General features: G+C 31.7%; 2 long non-coding RNA genes across 3 annotated transcripts in view; one reads left to right on the top strand and one right to left on the bottom strand.

Moving 5' to 3' along the window:
* The first annotated feature begins 6797 nt into the window (after positions 1-6797).
* The window catches only part of LOC127729566 (uncharacterized), a 68216-nt gene continuing 48111 nt past the window's right edge, over positions 6798-26902 (top strand). Inside the window, exon 1 of the long non-coding RNA XR_007994707.1 lies at positions 6798-6835. This is a non-coding gene — a long non-coding RNA (uncharacterized LOC127729566). The remainder of the gene's footprint in view (positions 6836-26902) is intronic.
* The window catches only part of LOC127729568 (uncharacterized), a 47613-nt gene continuing 36987 nt past the window's right edge, over positions 16277-26902 (bottom strand). For both annotated transcript variants that reach the window (XR_007994713.1, XR_007994712.1), the window contains exons 2-5: positions 19803-19994; positions 19260-19361; positions 17331-17448; positions 16277-16414 (exon numbers count right to left, since the gene is read on the bottom strand). This is a non-coding gene — a long non-coding RNA (uncharacterized LOC127729568). The remainder of the gene's footprint in view (positions 16415-17330; positions 17449-19259; positions 19362-19802; positions 19995-26902) is intronic.

Here is a 26902-nt window from a genome sequence, read left to right as displayed (position 1 = left end):
GGTGACGTTTCTGATTGGACCAGATCCATCTGCTAGTTGAATACCATAAACATTGTCATTTAATTTGTCGACAACTTTATAAGGTGTTGGCTTCCAATTGTCATAAATTTTACATCGTCCTTTCTCATGTTTCTTGAGAAGGACTAAAGTACCTAAACTAATGGTCTTATCATTTGTAGTCTTATCACGTATCAATTGTCTCTCTTCCACTTATATTTAATAGATGGTAGATGTGTATATTAGTTCGATCGATCAATGTGTTGATATTTTATGTGAATAAATAGACGAGTCAATGTTTTCCTTTTCTGTCTGATCAGATACAGTACACGCATGTTTTGTAATCATGGTTGACTAAAATTATTAATTAGAGTGATATTTGCTGAAAAGATGACAATTGAAACGCGGTGAATTGTATTGATGATTAAATTGGAATTCCTGTGGGACCAACTTCAGTCAATATTTTTTTTTAATGAAATTAGATACCAATGCATGTTCAACCTATGCTTCTGATAATCGTCCATAGGATAATGCGCAAATTTCAACGATTATTAAACATACATTAAATTATTTCAAATATAACATTGTCAAACATCGTTTTAAAACTTAAATCTTTTTTCAAAAGTCAACAACATGGCGCCAGCGCCCTCACCTATATCAGTTCAAAATTAAAGTACGATAATACTGACATGCAGCCGAATGATGGCATGTTGCAAGTTTATCTTTAGTAAGCATAACTTGAGTAATTCGAATTCTAGTTCTCCTGTCAGATAGACAGGTGTGTTTGATTGTCAGTATGAAATGCACTACAAAATAACTGTGTTCTCGGGCCTAAGAGATGAATTCAGGAAATGTAGATTCTGTACTTTGGCAACGTCCCTGAATTGTTTGCTGGTTTCAATTTGTCAAACTCAATAAAAGTAAAGGATTTACATCTTTATTTGAAAGAAATTCTGTTAAAATGTCCCATTTTGACATTATACGACTGAAATAAGCATTTTAAAGCAATTTTCATTTTTAAGCCTAAGAGGCATGCTGACTTTCTATCTGACAGCTTTTTATGCTTTGATATTTGTGTTTCTATGATTAATTCAAATTCTATTAACCATTTGTGAACTCTGAATATAGAGAAAAGTAGATTATCACAGAAAAAATGTGCAAAATATGTTGTATTTAGGCCCTGGTCGAACGGCCTGTTTAATGTATGTGAAATGTGAAGAGCTTTGAACATAGAATGTGTAGTCTATCATAAAAAATTCACTAAATCTGTAAAAAAAAAACACTTGACAATGATCTGTGCACCTTATCCTTTTCATATACTACCTTTATATTCTTCTGTAGGATAGTATGTGGTTCAAATATATGCCAGTTGAGACTAAAACTACATGCAAGTTTTCCATTGAAAAGTGAAAAAAACTGTGCATCAGATCATACTGTCTGCAAAAAATGTTGAATGCAAGAGTTCCTTTGCAATTAGACGTCTTGTATCATGACATCTTAGCATAGAACTGAGCACAAAGTAACAAATTTCCATTTCTTATAGCTTCTGTATGCATTTTTATATGTAAATATGTGCTAATTGACACTAAATAATTTTCAGTCTTACATAGCCTAAGACCATTTTATACTCATTTGGTATGCTTTTTGTAACTTTTCTTTCCATTTAAAGTACATTTAATACATATGAAAGAATAAGTTATAGTAAAAAACTTCAAAAACTTCAAATTGGTTGAAAGAAATGCATGTTTCTGAAAGGCTCCCCTTAATTCGAAAATCTCTATTTTCAGGCACAGGCTCATATAAATTTGACTTTTAAATAATTGTAATAAATCTGATAAATCAAATGAGTGTTCAGTTGCTTTTAATACTTAATATATTATATTTAAGAGCATTTAAAAAGCAAATTTTTGCAATATTTGAAATTTTTAAGCCCAAATCTTGATAGTTGAAATTATTTGATTTAAACGTCAAAATTAAACAATCAAATTTCAATATTAAAATTGCCATAGTTTCTATAATATATATACTATGGCCATGAAACTTGGCCAACTATCTTATTATTCCCTAAGCTTAGGTCATGCAAAGTTTTATTAGAATTGGTCAAGTCTTTATATACTATTAGGTCCGTCCGAGGACACATTTATCGTCCTTAGATTTTCGTTGTCTACAAATATAGTCCCTAGTGTGGACAGTGTATAATTTTTTTAATACACTTTCCAAATTTATTTCTTTATATTTTATGCATGAAATATTAAGTAAGGGTGTGAAATCACATGTTAAAAAAATTTGGGTGCTGAATCTTTATGTTAAGTAGTGATTTGGTCCAGTTAAAAAAGGTCAAAAACTAGAATGTCTGAAGCTGTCAAACTGAATTTTAGACCCCCTTAACATAGAATTGTCAATATTTTGAGTTAGAGCTGGTAGACTTTTCTATAATTTTGATATTATTTGTCCCAATAGTAGTACACTACACTGTAAAAATCTTTTTGAGATAGAGCAGGTGCGATTATTTTAATTTGACTTTATTGTCTAAAAGAAATGCACTACGAAATAACTGTGTTCTCGGGCCAACTGCTCGAAGTAAAATGACGAAAATTTATTATTGTTTTTCCCGTCATTACATACACTCATGAGATTGGTTGATATAAGTTCTTTTGACCGTTGCACCTCTCGTGCCACTAACATCGAATCCATTCTTAAACCGCTTTTAAAATGTTTAAGAAGGGTGTATACTTATTCAAATTTACATAATCTTACCAAATATAAGGTTGTTATTTTAGTGTGCCCAATCAAATATATACTTTAAAGTTGAAAAACAAAACAAGTAAAATCAAGAAGTTTACAAAATATACTAATTTTGTCATCGTTTGCCATAGTAACTAATCAAATGTGAATTAAGGATTTTTTTCTTAACTGCGTTTACCTTAGTTATGTTAGGACAAAGTTAAGACCATGTATGGTAAAAAAAGATTGCACTACATTTTGGACTAGAGGCCTATATTATATTCCATCATCCAACATTCGTCAGGCAATAGTTTGAATAGGTGTGTTATATATACACGGCCATCGACCCCATTATGTCATACTCGAATGATTGGATACAAACGCGTTAGTGTGACTTCCTTGTATTCTAATGAGGTACTTAATCTTTGACACTTGGCAAAGTAAGTAATCCTTTATCGTTATTATTTTTGCATTTATCAACAACGTAACTGAAAACGAGACATTTTTTTCTTTTTTTCTTTTACATGTTTTCTTTCATGGGTTTTCACCAGTTGATGCAAATCTCTATGCGATCCTAGCGGACATATTATTCTTTTCGTTAAACGGACAGGTGTTGATCGAAAACTGCCAATTTCACAATTTTTGTGAAAAGATGTAAGATATAATTAAAAGTCGACCATTTGATTTTTTGCGAAGCCGAGAAAAAAAAATTAAGCATGCATAGAAACAGATGAAAATGTTAAAAATCCCCCTGCCACCTAGAATATCAAATTAAAAAGAAGAACCAAGAAATATAAATCAAGTGCTTGCATTGGTGATAACATGGGAAGGAAACTATTTCAAGGATTGAATGACATTCGTGATTCGTGTTAATTGACATTTTTGGAATATGCAAAATTTATAACGAAAACAGAATTACTTACTTTGCGAAGTGTTCAATATTAAGTACTTCCTTATCATACCAGGAAGTCGTACTTACACGTCTGTTTTCGTATTACTTGAGTATAAATCAGGATTATCATAAAAATCTTGATTATTATTGACGGGATGCGTTTTTTTTTTGTTGTTTTTTTTTTTTGTTGTTTTTTTTTTTTTTATGAAAACCTCTAGCAAAATGAAAGCATAATAGATATACATAAATCAAATTTGACTCGGTGGTATTTTATAAACATGATAAAGTGATGAGCTGAAATGAATTTCGACGAATATTAAACATATAAAACCGTGGTTGTCTTAATGTTTGTATTGTTTTTGCAGTCTTTAGTGTGATTGTCGGGCTACATTATGACAGTAAAAGTTTGATTTCTTTGCCGGATAATTGATATTACTCCATGGTTTTTTTTATTCTTCAATTCACAGGTGTGGCGTGATCGTCAGTTGTCAAAGAATTACTCTCAAACCGGTGATAGGGACCGTCTAAAACTTGCAATGAGGTGAGAGTTTTTGCTCCGTGTTGAAGTCTTCACTTTGACTTTGAAATGAAGAACAGCTATAAAGGCGCTGTTCGTTAGCTTTTTGTGTTTTTTACTGTGCATGTACTGATTTTGTGTCGGGGATAGATAACCTATATCCTTTTTTTTTTATTAAGCATGCACTGACAATTAAAGACATATATGTATTTGGCACACAACAAGTTTAAAAAACGCCCTTAATCGTGTGTCTTGGCCAGATTAAGCTTGTTACCAAACAGCAAGAATCGTTCATTTGAAGGTCTAAAAGAGAAACAGATATTTAGCCTGAACGTGACTTTGGCAAAAAATAGCCAACTATCTCCAAGCATGGAAATAACCAAGAATATCAAAGATGTATTAATACAAATAGTATAAGACATCGAACGTTTATGTTTTGTAGGGGGACGTTTTTTTTCAATCTGGTGTCTTAAAAAAAAAGTTTTAATAGGGAGTGTGAAAAAAAATAGATTGATTCTTTTTAAAAACTAGAAAAAATGAAAAAGTTGTAATTTGAAAACAATGTAGTGACTGTATGTTATTGAAAAAACAAACTAGCCGGCACGGTATAACCAATGGTACTGAAAATGGCGTTGAACACCAAAAATCAACCAATCAATCTGGAGTTTCCAATTGCAATAAAGGCAAGTCAGTTTTGACATACCAATACACGGTTTTATATATGATTTTCAATTTTATATATCTATATTTCCAGAAATTTGTCTCCGTTAGTTTATTAATGTAATGGCCATAAAAAAAAGTAAAAAGTATAAATAATCAAATAATTTTGAAGCCATCATTACAAATACAAAGTTAACATGATTAAGAGTAATGGAAACATTAATACTATAAGCATTTGCTGAGACTTCGATAAAACCTGGGAGCTACTAAAACAACCTTGACTAGTACTATTCTCAAAAAAAAACAGGACTTATTAAAGTTAAACTTTCCCAAAATATTCTATTCATTCAATTACAAGTATTTCAGAAAGGTGTCTGAAAAAGTTAAGAGGGAAAGATTCTGGAAATTCTTTTCCATTAATGTTTGATTTCATATACGCATATGAAGGGCTGTATTTTAAATCAGGCCTTTGGTTTTCTAGTTTGAATAGTTTCACTTTTTGGTAATGTCAGGGCCATTTAAAGCTGAATATACAGTATGGGGTTTGCTCATTGTTGACGACCTGTATTAATTTTGCGTACATGCATGTCATTTGGACTCTGGTGGATAGTTGTGTCATTAGCACTCATACCACATCTTTTTATTTCTATTTTCATTAGGTTTATTAAAAACACATTTTGCAAAAGATCATGTCATGTATAACAACAAAAACGTTACTGTAATTTGAACCGCAACGCCTTTTCACTTAAGTCTAAATGTAAAACAGAATTTTGAATGGTTTTATATTAATCATTTTTGGGGCCCTTCATAACTTGCATTTCGGTGTGAGCCAAGGCTCCGTGTTGAAGGCCGTACTTTGACCTATAACGGTTTACTTTTACAAATTGTGACTTGGATGGAGAGTTGTCTCATTGGCACTCATACCACATCTTCTTTTATTATACTTCACGTTAAAATGCCATATTTTGATAGGCTAATACGAGGGTGTTAATTTACTTTATTACCCTTCATGGAGACGCTTGATCAAGTGTGCGCTTTATTAAATACGACTCTATCCTATGGCAAATACTCTATTACCCTTCACGGAGATGCTTGATCAAGTGTGCGCTTGATTAAATACGGATGGTTGTTATGTACAAGACGTCATAGTTTATTACTTTGAATTTGAAATTTAATCGACAGTAAAAACAGAACATTCAGTATAATAAATTGAATAACACATATCTGAGAGGATGATAGAGCAGATTGTTACCCCTCGAAAACAAATTGTCAACCTTGGCTTCGCCTCAGTTGACAATGTTTTCTCGGGGTAACAATCTGCTCTATCACCCTCTCAGCTATGTGTTATTTATATAATATCTATATACATACTTCCCGAAGCGCCCCAAAGTTTACAGTGGTGCGTGATAGTAACCGTCGGGTCTTAAAAAAGATGTTTGGTTGTACTGAGTGATATAAAATACAAAATGTATATGTTTTGGCCAAACAACAGGAAAAGAAGAAACTGTATTGAAGAGCTATAGAGAACAAGATCGTAACCCCACAATCACCCTAGACAGTGGATGCATAACCTTTTTCTGTTATTACGTATACACATGCAAACAATATGAATATCTTGGATGGAGTTTCATTAACAATCTGAAATTTTAGAAGTGTTGCAGAATTGTCGGCTTTCGTAGTTCTTAAATGTATTCTTATCCTGGAAGCCCTTCAAATTATGTGTTTTTGTCTTATGGAGATACTTTTAACAGGGATACACATAATAGCGAATTGTTAGAAATTGTTTGGTTAAGAGATGGCAGCAAGAATCAACGTCCGATTAGTTAGTTATCAGAGATCCCCAATCGGTGGCAACAAGTACAGTTACATGATGTACAGCAAATAGCATTTCTTGAAAGTATTTCCCAATATGTATAGCATTTTTGGAAAGTTTTTTTTTTTTAGTGACCACTTCAGTTGATCTCATATAAAATGTAACTAGCGCAGTTGAAATTATATTCAGTATTACATTTAACTGTTTTATTTGAATGTAAAACATTTCTAAGGTAAGACTTATATTGTACACTAGCAAAAAGGGGGATGTTTGATAAAGGATTACTTCTCAATGCATACTTTTACATGTTTTATTCAACATGCAATTTGGAGGAAAATGATGCAGGTCTTTTAATGAAAACTGTTTAATAAATAATTAATAACGTACATGTAATACTACAATTAAAAAAACGTACTATTTTCACGATCATGATGATCATACAGGATCGCCTCTATTTGTCGTTTGTTTTTTTGCTTTTTTTCATTGGTTTTGTGTTGTTGGGTTTCTGTGTCATTGTCGTATACTTCAAATCTTCTTTTATTCTCGTTTATGATGCATAATTATACGTACAAACTTTATCACACAAAGAATACACCCTAAAAATCAAGTAAATTTACGGCAGGATCGACATACTATTTTTCAAATTCAGTGCAATTTAGTTCTTTCGAAAGAGATGACAGTCTTGTAAAATTTTCATCTTTCGTTTACTAGAAACGAATTTAGGAGGGTCCGAAGCACCAATTTCATTAAGTTAACGACTTATTGAACCATAATTTTCAAATACACCATGGATTCTTTACATCTCAAGTTGGCTTTCTTCGTATTGACCTTCATATCAATAGTAAGTATACATACTATTTAAGGGCATACGATACAGTTACAACTTACAGGAGAGGTCATAACGTTGCTACCGTAAACTGTTATTTTTCGCGACGTCAATCTGTGACATATCGGATAAAGATGCATTTTCGACTGATTTTAACCACTAGCTTGAAAACGAGTGCATAGACCTCTCTTTTTGAAATTGACATTTGGCTTGATTATGTATGAAGATTATTTTTACCAATTTTTATGAACAAATCAACGATGATTTGTTGTTAAATTAGATAAATATACAGCAAGAAATGCCGGCTTTTTTTTCTAAAATTATGAAAATTTAATAAAAAGGAACTATTTTACGATATTGTTTACGCATATTTAGAGCACTACTTATGTAAAGAAAATATTCCAAATTCTTTTACAAAAATCCGCTTGTGTTTTTCTTTGAAACAAAAATTTAAGATATGTCTGTCCATAGGATAGAAGTATCAAAGAAATCTAAATTTTAGTAAATGTCTACAATTTCGACCCCATTCATCTCAAAAAGTACTACATGAAGATATATTTTTTTATTAATTATCTAAATTGACTATGTGAAAAATAGCTTCTGTTCGCCAAAAATTCATGGTGGGAATAAAACTGTATCGTATGCGTTTAAACTCAAGTTACAATAAATAGGCTATATCACCGATTTTCTTAAAATTTGCCTCGTTGAACTTTAACTGAAAATCAAAAACATAATGCATTTATCTTTTTTTTCTCAGATATATTATGATTGCATTCTTTCAAAATAAGTGTACATTTGTATAGAAAGCACAAAAAAAACGGCGAAAAACGTTCTTAAATTTGTCTTAAAATCATCAAATTTCCAATTTTTATTCCATATATTTTTCTTAAAAAACAATATGTTGTTGGTACAGAAATTTCCGTTTTAATGATATAGAAATAATTTGGTCACCGACTTCGTTTTAACGGTATACATCATTCAAAGTGGTGTACTAGTTGAAAAAAATTCCACAAAACGTCGAAATAATCGTAGCTTCATCGCGTTGTAGGTCGTAAAATGTCGATTTTCAGATGGTTTTTGTCTAAAATGTTTTGTATATATATAAAAAAAAAAAAAAAACAATTGCGGCCCCTTATTAGCGATAAATTTCTAAAATTGTCAACCCTAAAAACCCTAGGTGCTCACCTTTTCAACGGACCATCAGTGTATATTACTATATTGATTCGAAGTTGGTGTAATATCAAATCAGGAAACTACAGAAAAAGGGTGGGGGCGAGCAGTTTTATTATTATTTTATACATGCATTCAAGGTAAAAAAATTATAATGATACCATATTATGATAATTAAAAGAGTAGGACATCTTTAACCAGTACCTCTGGCTACTTTCATGTAATAGCGAGTAAACTTTAACTCTGCTTTCCAAACTATACTAGTCAACAAAAGAAACGATACAAGGCAATGTATTTTCCATATATAATAAAATTGGATACACTGGACCAAGGTAAATAATTGCCCAATTGGTCTAATATTTACAGAGTGTTTTTTTCTTATCAAAACCATTGATTTAAGGCAAATATGCGATTTTTTGTTGTTGCAATTTTTGTTATTTCAAAAATCGTATTTTCACCCAAAAATTCAAAAATCGATATAAGAACTTAAAACTCTAAACTTAAACATGGTCACTTTCAAAAAAAAAAAAAAAAAAACTTAAACATGGTCTGCTTAAAATTTTGAATGCCTTTGCAGATATTTGTATACTTAATTCATATCTTCGATTTAAGTACCGACTTTTGTCATCATTTTCCGCTAAATAAATTTAACCCCTGTGTTCAATAACACGATATTTTCTCACTTTCAAATTTGGTCAGATTCTTTTAATCATGTGCATTTGCTTTGCAAATGAATGTTTTTTCTTAGGTAATTTCACAGTTTTTCCTATTTATTATATTTTATGATAAATTGGAGTTCAAACTTGTGTATCGTTACTTTTGTTGACTAGTATATATGCCGTCGTATTCTTTGTTCGACATATGATGTAGATAGGCAAATAATGAGGTTTGTGTGCAGGTAAACAGGTTCTACCGCACCACGTTGTGTGCAGGCAAACAGGTTCTACCGCACCACGTTGTGTGCTCGTACAAATTTGGCCTAGTATCTGGACCACGAAAAAATGTTGGTTGTTGTTAGTTTTTGGGAATTATTTTTCGGAGTAGTCGGGCGTCTGTAGTTAGTATTTTTTGTGTTTCCTGTTCTCTTTTTTATGCATTATTTTATTTTTTTGCTGTAAATATACGGATGCCGACTAGGGCAACATTGAAAAACAAACATTTATCGTAATTACGGCATACCGTATAGACAAAAAAGACGAACTGGAAATTTGTTATGGGCATAAATGCAACAGTTATATATTTTAAAAACTGAACTGTTAACTTTTCTGGTAAATCAAAAATTCATATAAAGATATTTACAATTATTCTTAATGTGCGTTTAGGCTTTTTATACGCGTTTTACGTGTATTATCTTCAAAAGATAAGTTACACGAACCTGTTACCTCAGATACTGTAGAAAGCACACAACATTTAATGTCAGATAGAAGTGATGGGGATTTTGTTTTCTGTTGTGATCTGTAGCGAAGTGTTGAAGGAAAAGAAAATGGATTGACTTTAAAAGTGCAAAAAGTAAATGATCTTACTATGACACTCTCACTGATAAGTACAAAATTTAATGTACAACGACGACGAGTTGGAGATGGGATATCGCGGGACACAAAAAGAGGTTGTTGAAACTTTTATATCACATTAAGGAGTTTACAATATCATCACTGTTTCCCTGCTTAAGGATCACTATCTTACATGTTTTTTTAGGGGGGGGGGAGGGGAGTGTCGGAAGAAAAAGCACATACCCCTTATGGTTATATGGTTGACCTCTTATAAAATAATTTATTCTTCTATTGCAGCAACTGTTTTCGAATAACACGCCTTAAGCTGAAGGTGATATGCGGAAGACTGAGAAGAGTTTTAAGACCCACTTGTGCAGGTTGTACAGGAATTTGTGAAAGAAAAGCCCGTGGGCGTTGCCGCGTTGCCAGTGTCGAGGCTGTATGAGGAACAGAAAAAGGAACAGATACAGAGAGCGCTGACTATTCATATGATTTAATTGTTTATACAGTTTAACAGTTCTTTTGTCTTTTTAAAAAAACTTTTCACTAAATTGAATTACTAATAACTTATAGAATACCAGGAAATGTGGAGTATACGTCAATTACTCAACATCAGTGGTTAATAAAGAAGACAGTTAAAAGTCGCCGTAGGTATACGTACGGCCTGTTCAATAAACCAAATCCAAGTGTGGATGGTAAGCTTTTCAATCGCCCCTAAGTATAGGTGTGTTGTTAATATGATCAAAACAGACAACCATATAACCGACTTCCACATCAGATTCTCAATTGACATAAATATGGAGAATGACAACTATTGACGATATCCTTGACTTCTTTTCAGACAAATTAACATCAGCCGGGGTACTCAATCTCCCCTCGTGTGTATCTTAAGCATCATTACTATGTTCCTCTTTCGTAAGCATTTTTAAATTTAGTGGTAGCAATTAAGAAACAGTTAACATTATATGTACAGTTAATAAAGAAAAAAAAAAAACAGAAAATATAAAATGTATATTATATAACAGAAAAAAAAACAAAAAACAGTCAAGATCCGAATTATTTTCTTTTACTTTAAAAAGATTATATACTCTGGAATCTAAACATTTTTTTTTCGTCTCTGTATCTGTCAAGTTTCTTTGTTGTGACTTGGCAGTAAATTGTGTTGTTGTAGTTACTTTTGAAGTACAAAAAAAAAGCAACAGTAGTTTACCGATGTTCAAATCTCGTGAAATATCGAGGGAAACACGTGCCCCAACAGGGTAAGCGTTTCCTGATATGTATGCATCAGCCACTATGCGAATCCACACTCAATAGAAATGCTCAGTTCGAATCATTTGCGTTGCGTTTTATTGAAATCTGGATACCAAGACGATTTAATGGTTTTAGTAGAAATCAATAGAATTCACATTTATCTAAATCTACTTTATAATGAAATAAATGAATATTGACCATCTTGGATGACGCAATTTTACTTTCGTACTGTACAATTCATTGTCGAGCTGAAAAGCTGACTGTGACACAGTCAATTTTATAAACTTGTACTGTTATGGCTTTAAACGTGTGAATACTTGACACCCATTAATTTTGTATCAATGATCATCGGGTTGTGTAAGCTTAGGTCCTTATAATGGCATGGTGATTTCACTTTTTTTTGCGCCTTTTGCAGATTGAAATAGTCCCTAAAGCTCCAAAAACCATGTCTTTTTTTCGTTATCATTATAAATGCCATACATTTATCGCTTGGCGTGCAGTTGAGATTAAAAGCAAACCAATAGCTCTCTATAATCAGAGTATACATGTACATTGTTTCGATGGGTTTATTAACCATTTCTAAGAGATGTCCGTTTTATGGACCGTTCATAGGCATATTACTGTTGAAATCTTTAATGAAAAGTACTGAACAATGCTGAATTTATTTTTCAGTAAAAATATTTTTAAAACGATTTTGTATGATTAAATCTACTATCAATATTTAGAAAATGATAATTAACAAGATTCTTTAATTCTATAAAGAAACATTTTTTCTTCAATGATGTAAGCAATTTAATTTTTCCATTAATATTTCAGTTTTTATTTAGTCTGAATGATAGATCTTACACAAAGGATTGATCCCTTTCGTCAATATTATTTGGGAGGCTTTCTTATTCTTTTCCTATTTTAATGATTGTTTCAATTTGTCCTGAATGTTCAATTAATTTGCCAATAACTATTTTGTCTTCGCCAGAATTTGTTTGTTATATGACATTCATTCAGTGGTAAGTCTTTAGGCATAATCAGAACGAATATATTCGACGTCATTTTACCAAATTTAATGGAAACGAAAGTATATGGTATATTAATACACGAAAATTGTCTACCCATAGTTATTGATCTGCTTCATCTCAGAGTCAAGGTGAGATAAAACGCATGTTATATATCAAATTAAAAAATTAAACTGTGTTACAACGTTCACCGATGTTGATGGTAAATTATTTGAATCGTTTTGCAATGTTCAAGGTAATTTTGTTCTTGGAATTAATTTTCTGCATTATTCACGTTTCTTGCAATTGCCTTCAAACTGCTGTTCAGACGCCAAATGTCAATTTTGAGTTTATACAAATGAATTATGTTATATATACATTGTCGCTATCATAGAATTAAAACCGTGACAGTATGGACAACAGCAACACGTATTTTGTTAATAATACTGAATTATTTACCTTTAACTTCTTTGTCATCGGCTATCGATAACAATGATTTTACGCTCACACAGTCTGTCAGAGGCCTTCCAGTGGGGATTTAGATAATCACTTGTTACATATTTCGAAACTTTCTTTTTACAAAACTTTAAAGGAATTTGTTTAAACTATTCTTAATATCAGCACACCGAACAGTTTCACTTTAAAGAATGATAAATATTCAGAGCTAATATCATTAAAAAATACATTTACACATTTCGGTTTTCATTGTGAAAACTTAACGTTGATGTGGTTATTTTACAAAATATCTTACGAATGATGTAAATGTTGTAATATGCCTAAAAGGTGTATTGCTTTTGGAAATAAAGTATTATTATTATTATTATGTTAAACATCTATGAATATGAAATCTAATATTATTAGAGGGGAGTGTCGGAAGAAAAAGGACATACCCCTTATGGTTATATGGTTGACCTCTTATAAAATAATTTATTCTTCTATTGCAGCAACTGTTTTCGAATAACACGCCTTAAGCTGAAGGTGATATGCGGAAGACTGAGAAGAGTTTTAAGACCCACTTGTGCAGGTTGTACAGGAATTTGTGAAAGAAAAGCCCAGGGCGTTGCCAGTGTCGAGGCTGTATGAGGAACAGAAACAGGAACAGATACAGAGGGCGCTGACTATTCATATGATTTAATTGTTTATACAGTTTAACAGTTCTTTTGTCTTTTTAAAAAAACTTTTCACTAAATTGAATTACTAATAACTTATAGAATACCAGGAAATGTGGAGTATACGTCAATTACTCAACATCAGTGGTTAATAAAGAAGACAGTTAAAAGTCGCCGTAGGTATACGTACGGCCTGTTCAATAAACCAAATCCAAGTGTGGATGGTAAGCTTTTCAATCGCCCCTAAGTATAGGTGTGTTGTTAATATGATCAAAACAGACAACCAAATAACCGACTTCCACATCAGATTCTCAATTGACATAAATATGGAGAATGACAACTATTGACGATATCCTTGACTTCTTTTCAGACAAATTAACATCAGCCGGGGTACTCAATCTCCCCTCGTGTGTATCTTAAGCATCATTACTATGTTCCTCTTTCGTAAGCATTTTTAAATTTAGTGGTAGCAATTAAGAGACAGTTAACATTATATGTACAGTTAATAAAGAAAAAAAAAACAGAAAATATAAAATGTATATTATATAACAGAAAAAAAAAAAACAAAAAACAGTCAAGATCCGAATTATTTTCTTTTACTTTAAAAAGATTATATACTCTGGAATCTAAACACTTTTTTTTCGTCTCTGTATCTGTCAAGTTTCTTTGTTGTGACTTGCCAGTAAATTGTGTTGTTGTAGTTACTTTTGAAGTACAAAAAAAAAGCAACAGTAGTTTACCGATGTTCAAATCTCGTGAAATATCGAGGGAAACACGTGCCCCAACAGGGTAAGCGTTTCCTGATATGTATGCATCAGCCACTATGCGAATCCACACTCAATAGAAATGCTCAGTTCGAATCATTTGCGTTGCGTTTTATTGAAATCTGGATACCAAGACGATTTAATGGTTTTAGTAGAAATCAATAGAATTCACATTTATCTAAATCTACTTTATAATGAAATAAATGAATATTGACCATCTTGGATGACGCAATTTTACTTTCGTACTGTACAATTCATTGTCGAGCTGAAAAGCTGACTGTGACACAGTCAATTTTATAAACTTGTACTGTTATGGCTTTAAACGTGTGAATACTTGACACCCATTAATTTTGTATCAATGATCATCGGGTTGTGTAAGCTTAGGTCCTTATAATGGCATGGTGATTTCACTTTTTTTTGCGCCTTTTGCAGATTGAAATAGTCCCTAAAGCTCCAAAAACCATGTCTTTCTTTCGTTATCATTATAAATGCCATACATTTATCGCTTGGCGTGCAGTTGAGATTAAAAGCAAACCAATAACTCTCTATAATCAGAGTATACATGTACATTGTTTCGATGGGTTTATTAACCATTTCTAAGAGACGTCCGTTTTATGGACCGTTCATAGGCATATTACTGTTGAAATCTTTAATGAAAAGTACTGAACAATGCTGAATTTATTTTTCAGTAAAAATATTTTTAAAACGATTTTGTATGATTAAATCTACTATCAATATTTAGAAAATGATAATTAACAAGATTCTTTAATTCTATAAAGAAACATTTTTTCTTCAATGATGTAAGCAATTTAATTTTTCCATTAATATTTCAGTTTTTATTTAGTCTGAATGATAGATCTTACACAAAGGATTGATCCCTTTCGTCAATATTATTTGGGAGGCTTTCTTATTCTTTTCCTATTTTAATGATTGTTTCAATTTGTCCTGAATGTTCAATTAATTTGCCAATAACTATTTTGTCTTCGCCAGAATTTGTTTGTTATATGACATTCATTCAGTGGTAAGTCTTTAGGCATAATCAGAACGAATATATTCGACGTCATTTTACCAAATTTAATGGAAACGAAAGTATATGGTATATTAATACACGAAAATTGTCTACCCATAGTTATTGATCTGCTTCATCTCAAAGTCACGGTGAGATAAAACGCATGTTATATATCAAATTAAAAAATTAAACTGTGTTACAACGTTCACCGATGTTGATGGTAAATTATTTGAATCGTTTTGCAATGTTCAAGGTAATTTTGTTCTTGGAATTAATTTTCTGCATTATTCACGTTTCTTGCAATTGCCTTCAAACTGCTGTTCAGACGCCAAATGTCAATTTTGAGTTTATACAAATGAATTATGTTATATATACATTGTCGCTATCATAGAATTAAAACCGTGACAGTATGGACAACAGCAACACGTATTTTGTTAATAATACTGAATTATTTACCTTTAACTTCTTTGTCATCGGCTATCGATAACAATGATTTTACGCTCACACAGTCTGTCAGAGGCCTTCCAGTGGGGATTTAGATAATCACTTGTTACATATTTCGAAACTTTCTTTTTACAAAACTTTAAAGGAATTTGTTTAAACTATTCTTAATATCAGCACACCGAACAGTTTCACTTTAAAGAATGATAAATATTCAGAGCTAATATCATTAAAAAATACATTTACACATTTCGGTTTTCATTGTGAAAACTTTACGTTGATGTGGTTATTTTACAAAATATCTTACGAATGATGTAAATGTTGTAATATGCCTAAAAGGTGTATTGCTTTTGGAAATAAAGTATTATTATTATTATTATGTTAAACATCTATGAATATGAAATCTAATATTATACAAATTTAAACATATGGATCTTTACCAATTCAACTGTGTAAAAACATTTGCACTCTTTATATCTCAGAAGAGTTCTGTCAACACTGCAATGATCTCTTTTTTTTCCATGATTAATATGGAAAGGTCGTTACAAAAAAAAAAAAAAAATAAGAGAGTTATTCTTTTTTCTAACCTCGTCCTATATATATTAAGTTATAACAAAGTCAGCATTCATTAAGTTATACGATAACTTTTACATTTATTTTTCAAGCTGACACATTTACCAGTTACCAGGTGGTTTGAAAAAGTTCTTATAGCTGATTGGAGGACTTGTGTTATATGCGCACTGATAGCTAAACCATGTAACCCTGAAAAGACAAATCTTGATCTCATATAGACAATTGATTTTAAACGTGAAATATTACTGCTTATGCGACAGTTATATGTCCCCCAAAATTCACTTGTGCGTAAATTTAAAGCCATTTAGGTAATTTGATTCAGTTCACTTTCAGTGTTTTGAAAAGATCCTACAAATCATCCTTTCTGATGAAGGTAAATCCAGAAAAGCTCTTTGGACGGATGAAATTATCTAACGTGTTGTTTTCATTTTTTACAGCACTGGGTCGATACCTCTGCTGGTGGACTACCAGTCCCCGAGAGTATCATCAGCTTAGTAGTCAGTACTTCGGTACTGACATGATTTATAACAAACCTTTCTAAAATTGCCCGTTTATAAATTTTGAAATTATAAAGAAACTAAGGTTTCAACTCCCTCAGGCAAAGTTGACCGTTGATAGATTTGACTAATTATAGATGGATTTGGGTATTTTTTAGGTATTTGTTTGTCATATAGCTCTACAACTGTTTCGGTTCATATACATCCTAGGCTCTCAAATTTTCGGCTTTGAGCGTTCCTAATTAAGGTAAATTCAGAAAGAGCTTCGGACGCATGAAATTATTTAACGTGTTGTTTTCATTTATTATTGTATTCTTATTCTAAGATTTCGGACGTACGTTTATCGGCTCTATCTTTTTTGTGGTCATTTTGAAACGATAGGTAACATTAATGAAGCCTCTATACTATTTTCTTTTTTTTATGTAATGAACTTTCATACCGTTTATACATGTAATATATATTTAGAGAACATAAGGAACTGATGAAAGCCTTGAATTATTTATTATATATAAACATAATTTTGTAAAACTAGAGTTATCATTCTTTTCTCTAACAGATATATAGGATATTTTAAAGGCCCGAACGATTGTGACTACGTTAATACAAACCCGCCATCAGGAGACCAAGATGTGGTCATGAACTTCCCTTTATCTACTCTAAAAATCCGTCCTTGTGGAAGCTTGTCATTATAAGCAAGTCTGCAATCTTTTAGGGAGTACTGTATTCCTAAAGATATTTTAGTAAAAGTTCAATTTAATTAAAGAACTAAAATGGTTAAACATAAACATCGATGCGATACTTGACTTTCACTACATGATTACATGGTACATGTAACTTTAGCTGTTTTCATTCCTTTTGGTAATGCTACCTTTATACGCATTTGGTTCTTTAAACTCTTGGAACTCAGCTTTAACGTTCCTTGGGATTGATTAATCATAAAAGTGATTCCAACACGCACATCAAAATTAAAAAATAAAACATTTTGACTTATTCTGCAGTGTGTAATATATGTTCGGAATCTTTTGTTCATTCCAATAAAACAAAGTTTTGACTGTTTGTTTGATATTAGAAATTGACCTCGAGACTGCATTATAGCCTGCTGGTAAATGGTTGTGCTGTACAAAATCTTGTCAAATAAAATAATTAGCATTTAGACCATGTGATTTTCTTATTTTGTGTATTCAGTCTATTGACGTCAGTCCAATTGGTTGCAGTTTTATATCAAGCATTCGACTTTCTTTCCTTGACGTGTGAAACACAACTTCTATGATATTTCATGAAAATTTATAGCCGACCGTACGAGACCCTCATGGGTAGTCAATGTCGTTAACACCCCCTAGTAGTATGACAATACAATTTTGCAAAAACACATGTAATGTAAATTTCAAGCACGGAAAAAAAACCTTAACCACTCGCGTAATACATGTGCCTAAATGTTTGATAGTATTTCATCCCGTTCCCGTCTATACAAAATACAATACCAATTCATGCTTTTCATCCTGACTGAATTATTATATATTTTTGTATAATTGGTAGCTTCATGATTATCTTTGTGTTTCCTTCCAGTTGTTAGACTATGAATGAAAATATAACTCTTCAAATAACACAGGAAAAAGGTTCGGGCATCTTTAATTTATATATAGATATACAAATATGTAAATGGTTTTGGAGGCTTGACATGTTCGCCTTTATAATGTGGTTACAAGATCATTTAATTTATACGCAATACAATGCTTGCAGACCCCTACATCGCGTTTCAGATCTTATTTGATTAAGTTTGACGTACTTGGAAATTAATGATAGACATATCCTGATAATTTTAAAGACCAAATATTCAAAATATCACCAGATTTCTAGAACCAGTTTTCAACATTTGGTGTCATATAGTGCTATAAAAATCATTAGTTAGTTGAACACTAGCATCTTGTCAACGATGGTAGCTTGAATGTTCTCAGTATATGTGTAGCGAGTGTAGAAAATATTATTTTACAAAACAATGTACATGTACGATAACATTGCAACAACATATCCATCTGCAAATAATCTTGTTTCACTAAACATTAAGTAAATAGAATCGTTGCCATGTCATTAGAATACGTGAAGGAATGAAATAAATTGATCTGATTTATGCATGTTTGTTAAGGATGTACTTATGTCAGGTTAAGGAGTTTTTGTCAGATGTTCGAACTCCTTTGTTTTTTCCTACTATACAGGGTAAAATATTTTGCCCCATAACACCCATTTTTCTTTTCATATAAAACTTCAATAGCTCATAAAAGGTCATTTACCAAAATTTAAGCAGATTCTAGATTTCTTTTCTTTCGATTTGAGACCCAAATAATACCAATGCAAATTTAAGGTAAAAGTCTGAGTCAGCCTTTTCCCGCCATTTAAACAAAATTAAATATCTCGAAAATATATTTTTAGCTTATTTTGTTCCTTAACTAATGCTCTTTTGACTTATAGTATCAATTTTAAATTTTAGATTTTTTTAATTTCAACTAAGTACATCCTTATTAAGAATATTATATATTTACCTGGCTCTCTACAACATTTTATCATTCGTTTCAAACCTAGGTGGAACCAGCCACCATAGTAACCATATTTAGGACACTGAAAAAAATTGCTCACCGTGGAATCTACCAAAATAAAACGTCAAATATAACACATATCTTTTTGAGCCGCAAAAATAAAAATAATGTTAAAAATCAGGAATTTATATATTGACCTAAAATTAAAACCAAATATTTTTTCATTGTATACAAGTAACATTTGAACAATTTGTGTTTTTCAGGATTAATCGCTGATTCTTAAATATTAAAACAATATTTATTATATAATATTAAAATTTAGAAACCAGGAAATCTTATGTATTAATCATCACTATCATTACTTTGAAAAAATAAGGATATGGAGTTAATAGACTGGTGAACAAAGTGTTTTCTTTCATTTACTCTTGATTTCAATAATAGTATGATTATACATTTGCAGATTTTTTTTTTACAATTTATTCTACATTTAAGTTTCAAAGTTGAAATCGTTAATGCATAATGAAGTATTCGTCTAAATCAAATACTTACGGAAGAGTTTGCATTTAACATTTTTGCCAGGCCCAGGTCCAGGTTTACATGCGATTCGATCTTGATCTGGAAAAACTTGATCTGGAACATTGCCATCTGGACACATTTGTATCCTCTTATAAGGTCTCATCAGGACTCTAGTTCCATTTGCACTTTCGGCAAAAAGTATTGCCAAAAGCGCAAATATTAAACCTTTATCGGTAAAAGAAAATATCAGTTCTCAAGAACAGTAAATCTTGAAAAAATTACAAACTCAGACAATATTGGCAGATTTTGCTGATGAGACGTCAAGCAGCTTGGGAAAGCACATGCTGGAGTATTCCAACTGTCCAATGTTAGAAATTCTAACATATCAAACGTTTTCAGCAATAACCATGATAACAAATTTTACATTTTTTATGAATTTAGTTTCAACCGATATGAGAATCTTCAAGTTTATGTTTTTTTACGTTATACATACATCATCTTCATTGATATAACAAACATCAAAGTATATAAGGTCAAATAGCGATAGTACCAAAATATACACAACGTGAGATGTTCTTACTAGTACAGTTGTCTGCAACTGAATAATATGCTTTTGTTTTGTTTTGGCCATACCTAGGAGATAGAGATAAGTGTTAATCGAGGCTGATTGATATCCTCCAAAAGTAGTTAACTAGAAAAAAAATATAGAAAAGCAAACTGAACCTCAGAATCGTTGAGATGTTTAAAATACAGATATAAGATGCAACAACGAAACATTATATTTTTAAAGTTATAAACATATTTTTAGAGGTATGATGACGATTCTGAAAGAATATTAAAATGTTTGGGCGTGAAGTCTGTGATGTCAGATATTATGCATATGTAATAGCAGTGATGAAATTCTAATACTGGGTCAGAGATAAAATAACGAATGTCTAGTTTTATAGAGACTGAGTGATGATAGATACAGTCAGAGTTAAGATACTAGTAATGAATTTCTACTTATAGTAATTAAGGTTTTACCTTTTTATCAAAATAAAAAAAAGGAAACGAAAGCAATAATAAGACAACTCAATGGCATCAGGCAGTTAATTTTCTCGTATGAATTGTTTTACATTTGTCATTTCGAAGCCTTTTATAGCTTACTTTGCGGATTTTGCTAATTTTTGAAGGCCGTAGGGTGACATGTACTGAGTTGTAAACTTCTACGTCATTTAGTCCCTGGTGGAGAGTTGTCTCTTTGGCATTCATGCAACATCTTCCTTTTTAAATAAAGAAACCATACTAAATCTTATTTAAAAATGCAAGTTAACCCTGGAAATTACGATGAAATTTAAAGGCGCCTTTTAGGTGCGTTAAAAGCAGAAATTATTTGTCATATTGAAACAGTTCATAAATAAATATGCGTTTGAGTCCTTAAAATAATACTATAGACATGAAACGATTTACAGACACACTGAGTGATATTCTTTGTGATAGGTGACCCCCTCCCCAACATACACACAAAATCAGACTTAAAGTTGAAGTAGCTGGTGGACAACGTCATGTCCCACCTAAAGAAGAATCAGTGCAAGATTCTTCTGGGAATTCCGTCAATGTGTTTTCAAGGAGTTGAGGCAATCTCTATTCATAAGCGAATTTAAAGGGTCTAGTTGACAGAGGCCTGGAACGTTTTTGGTAACACAATAGGACGATTTCTTAAAGTTTGTATTCATACGCAAAAATTAGCACAACTAAGAAACAAATGGTTTTTTATTCTCAAAATCAATTTCCGTATTCAACGGAAATGCGATCGCAAAAACCGGATTTTTAAATAGCGTACTGGACATGAGCTATACTAAATTGGCACAGTTATTCCTGCTTCCTTCTGTCTGTCACACAATCGTATAACAAGAAGAGATAAACAACTTCATTATATTTTGGCTAATTTGGAAAAGGCCAAGTTATGAAATGAAAAAGTGAGATTTGTTTGAACAAACTGATTTAAGTATAAAGCTGAGGTTTCAAACTATTTCTACTGTAAAAACCTGATTGGAGTGTATTGCCTTGTGTATAAATAAATTGAGATCAAGCATATCTTGAATATGATAGCCAATGACCAAACCATATAATCCAGTGTAATTGGTTTTCCAAAACGGTTTTAGTTCGGAATTAACAAATAAGAATATAGCTTAGGGTTTTGAACTATTTTCAAACTGGCTACAAAAACAAATAATCATGATTCATTTGTTTTCTTCACAGAAATGTCGACTATATCCAGGAAGCTACCTCATATTCCCAAATCAGCACCTCAAAATGGAACATACAGTGGTTGTCTCCTATTTGGCACGTTTTAATGTTATCTATTGTAAAAGAGAGGAATGGGAGAGAGAGGAATAATTTCTTTGAGAAAATTATACCCATTATTGAACAGCAGTGTGTCTACATCTTATATAAAAAATGAAGTAAAATCATACATCTTTATTTAACAATTATCTCATCTTATATACCAAACCGGCATGTAGGTTCACGATTGCATTTCTTTTTTAAAGAAAACAACTTGTAATGAATTTTAGTTTTATCCTACTCACTAGGTTGAATCCGCTGCTCTCCGTGATGTTCATTCTAGCAACGTAAGTAGCCACGATCCTCTAGTGACATTACAAAAGGGTGTATTTCTGCATTTTCAACACTGAGATTGTGAGTGCGAACCCTGCACGTGGTAGGTGCAATCGACTCCAATCTTAATTGACTAGGATTGTCAGTTTTCCTACAGAAGGTCGGTGGTTCTCTCCGGTCACTACGACTTCCTCGACCCATAAAAAATGACCACCACGAAATAGGTAATGGGACTGAAAGTGGCGTTAAACACCAATCACTCAATTAATCAAGGTATGTAATTGCACTAAAACTACAGCTCAATTAGTCAACGGTGACTTGGAGGATATTTTTCTCATCAATTAACATTTATATATAAGCTCTTTTGGTTTAATGCTTTTAAGTCTCCAATGTGACTAATATAAGTGGTTTGAGTAACACGTTTCGTTCACAGTAAGATGCGTATGTGCTTATTTTATCGTTTCTTTTTCTAAAGTTAGCACCGCTACTTGAATACTTTCGTTCTCCGAGTGTCAAATCCACCCTGTAGCCGGTGCGTCGGTACTGGAATGATTTAAAATTTATATATCTTGTTAGTAAATTTACCTTTCATAAATTAGATAAATCTACCAACCAAGAATTAAATGTTCAGCGTTAATCCATAAGGCAAAGCTCAGTTTTGTTTAATGTTCTGTTTAACCCGCCCTTTTAATTGTGTGATAGCAAACGATATATCTGTTCTGTATCTGATCCTGATTGTACACGATTACAGATTTCATTGTGTTATGATTAACAGTTTGCCAGTTATTGTATTTATATTTCATAACGTTTAACTATGGAATAATTAATAACTTTATCATTAAAGGGGCATTAGCTACGGGATATAAAAAAAAATAAGATTTTTTTTTTGTTCAATCATTAATGAAAGTGAAATATTGAAATAATAATTCGCTTTTAGCAGCCAGTTTGGTTCAATTTTGTCAAAATAAGCTAAGAAATATCGCTGATTAATTATTCACTTGCAAGTTAATAATTCGACCTCATTGAATCCGTTTTCAAGTGACCTTTTATTCAACTCCTTAGCTAGAGATAGGTTACGCATGTTCAGCTATCAAAAGGATAATAATGTCAACATTGAAAATGAAACAAGGATAAATCATTTGATTGACTGATTCGATCCACAAAAACTCATTCTTATACAGGTAAAAACGATGATTAACATATTTGTTTAATCTATAACATGAAATCAAACAGGCCTAGAAAAATTCAACTGCACGTGTTCGCTATTTATTTATATCTATATTTATGTTTATATCGGGTTATATGACCGTTGCAGTCTTCGGAGGTCACCTCGTTGGTTAATAAGATGGCGTCTAGACTTTTTGTAAGTTGGATATACGTTTTAGTAGGTTATAAATCAAATATGAGATTTTGAATCAAATCGGTGAACTTGAATTTGACAGCTAATGTCCCTTTAAAATCGATTTTATGTAAATTCATTACAGTTTTATTCACCGTTTTTGTTAACGACTATGGAATTCAGAAGTTTAGTTCTTTCAACAGTTTGTTCTTTTTTGAATATGATTAAGTAGCAGTCTGGCTAAGAAACATGCAAAATGATGAGATAGTAATACACAGTGTATCACAGAAATTTACTATAGTTTTTGTATTGAAAGGTCTTGTAAAATTAGTACTGACTTTGTAATATTAGACCATTCAACACAGTATATTTGTCTTGGTACTATATTGAATGTTTTGAAAATATGAACTTTCCCCACTTATTCTAGTATAGAAATTTCACTATTTTCTACAAAGGCCGGATGTTTTAAGGAAAATTGTTAAATCCAAACTAAAGAGAATAATTTTCTTTAACACATATGATAGAATGAAATATGTAGCCTTATACTGGTTTTGAGTAAATTTGGTTTTATTTTAGAGTAAACATGATATAAGAAAGATAACTCTTTCTATGAAAGATAACTCTTTCTATGAAAGATAACTCTTTCTATGAAATATAACTCCCTCACACATAAAAACAGTTGCCATGTGACTAAAACATATTCAAGGTCATTATCTAAATGGAATTAAAACATTTTTGAACCATTTTAGTCCTTTTTATGACAATACAGACTAGTGGTTCATATTCAACAAAAAGGAATGAATAGTATACAAACAATATTACTCTTCATTTACCCCTGAACTGCAATGTTTACATTTACTCACTTTTTGTTTGAAAAGAGTTTTAGGCTGGTATGTTTCATTTGATATTACACATTTTTGTGTCGTTTTACCGTAACGGGCGTTCATATCCCTTATGAGAAGATACTGTGCATGATGTGGAGATATTTTTGAATTGATTTAGACAAAGGCAAGTCTTTTCATAACTTTTCCATTGACATGTTGATTTCTCAAGGAGAATTCCATTCGTTGTACTAGTAGTTTTCAATTTATCAGGACTTTATCAGCGATATCCCCAGAAGACCAGCCAGTCAGACAATAAGACTGCAACACATACACATTGTAAATCATTTACGAAAACTGATATAGAAATATCAATAGTACCAACATGACAAAGGGAAAGTTTAAAATGAGCAAGCATGGCATAACTTGTGAGGACGTTTTTATATGTCGTCGTTAGGCCATGTGTGGCTTTTTTTCACTAATAACCTTTCTTTTGGCTGTGTGCCCTTTCCATCAGAAAAACAGGGAACACAGTGTATTCACCCTCTACCCAGTTGAATAGGGAGAGCGATTAGAGAAGTAACCAGTCAGCAAAACAGGAAGATCAAGATGGACCATGGAGTAATGGTACATGTACATGTAAGTAATGGTAATACTTATACATGTTTTAATTGAATGTAAATTCATTATTCTCCTGTGAAGGATAGATTTATATTGAGAAAATGTAATCAAATGATATAAAAACCCATCAGGGTCCATTGTAATAATATAACAGTGTACGTATTACTTTACATCACCACTCCCTCCCCCCAATTTTCTATGATTTATCTTTAAAAATCCAATAGACTATGTTTTTGTAAATGAAGTCGAATTGATGCTCACTGTTATTGCCAATACATGCTTACAAAACAAGTACCTCTTTAAAACTTGGGGGAGTAGACAATCACGCACAACGAAAGATGAATTTACAAAATTTGACTAAAATGACTAAGGACCCGTCTTAATTGCATTTAATTGATAAATTCAACTTGCACTTACCTTTATCTTGATGACATTTTCTCGCTAAATAATCAAGAATTTTCTAAATATACTGCTAAAATATACCCAAAGGAACTTACTTTAAAAAAATCAATTATAAACGGTTATAACTGTCCTTTCCTATATTTATTCATTTCAGTTTTACACGCGAACTCTACACTAAAATTTACGACAAAGGGACATTTTTTTGTTCCCTTTTGTTAATTTTTTTTTCTTGGACGGTGAAGTCCCTTTGGCACCATCAAATAAAAAAATCAGTAACCATCAATTTGAACATGTACATTATTCACTGATCAATTCTGTTTTGTATTTCACTTGTTAAAACACATTTTAAAATCATTTTTCATAAAGTTAGTACCTTACACACATCTGTTTTACCCCTTCTGACACCCACATGTATAGCAACAAATGTACTCCCTCCAGAAAAAACCCAAATAAAATAACTACAAATATGCCTCAACCGCCCTTTGTCCCCCATTTAAAAATATTTTCAATAAAGTGATTTGTTTATTCTGTTAAAGGCCCGATATTCCGAATAATGTACATGAACATGCAATTGCCTATATCAGAAATTTATAACCTATACTGCTACACACCCACTAAGGCAACAACATTGAAGCAATCTTTAATGGTTGTAAAAATAGAAATTTTTCTGGCTAATTTAAAAAGTTTTTATACCCCTTCCGAATATTATTTACATACAATGAGGGTGTATTGTCATGATACTGTCTCTGACAGTTTGGGAATGATATAGAACTGCTTTACAAAATTGATTGAAATTTTATTAGATTTTCTATGACCATTTACATGATTTACATGACTAAATACAGAGAACCACCTTCCTGAATGTGATAAAATTTTATTAATGTGTATGTACATGTAATAACAACCTATTGTATTTACTGATTAAAGATCAAGAATAATCCTGATCTTTTAACAAAAATGAATATTTTATCTTAAATGATATGTAATAATGTTCTTTACTTTCATGTAAATTATATTCAACATTGTACATGTTGTATGTCTTATTTTAAAGGTATTTGTAACCAATTGCGTAGATGGTGTATGCCCCTTTGATTGGAAACGATATAATGTTTTAGCACAAAATATAAAAAAAGATGTGTTAGCATTCACTTAGCTTGGCGGTATATATTCCGTTTTCTGTAATTGCGTACCCCCCCACTTTTTTAAAGAAAATTTTGGATCTGCCCTAGATTTCTGACTTGGTACAGACATTATTCAATGGTAGGTTAACCCTGGTTATTTAGCTAGCTTAACCTACCACTTGTATGAATTATTTATCGTTCCCTTTTATAATGCAAGAAGGGTGCTCTCTG

This window comes from Mytilus californianus, unplaced genomic scaffold (assembly GCF_021869535.1).
Source record: "Mytilus californianus isolate M0D057914Y unplaced genomic scaffold, xbMytCali1.0.p SCAF_2, whole genome shotgun sequence".
Taxonomy (NCBI): Eukaryota; Metazoa; Mollusca; class Bivalvia; order Mytilida; family Mytilidae; genus Mytilus; species Mytilus californianus.
This window is presented reverse-complemented; position numbering and strand designations above follow the sequence as displayed.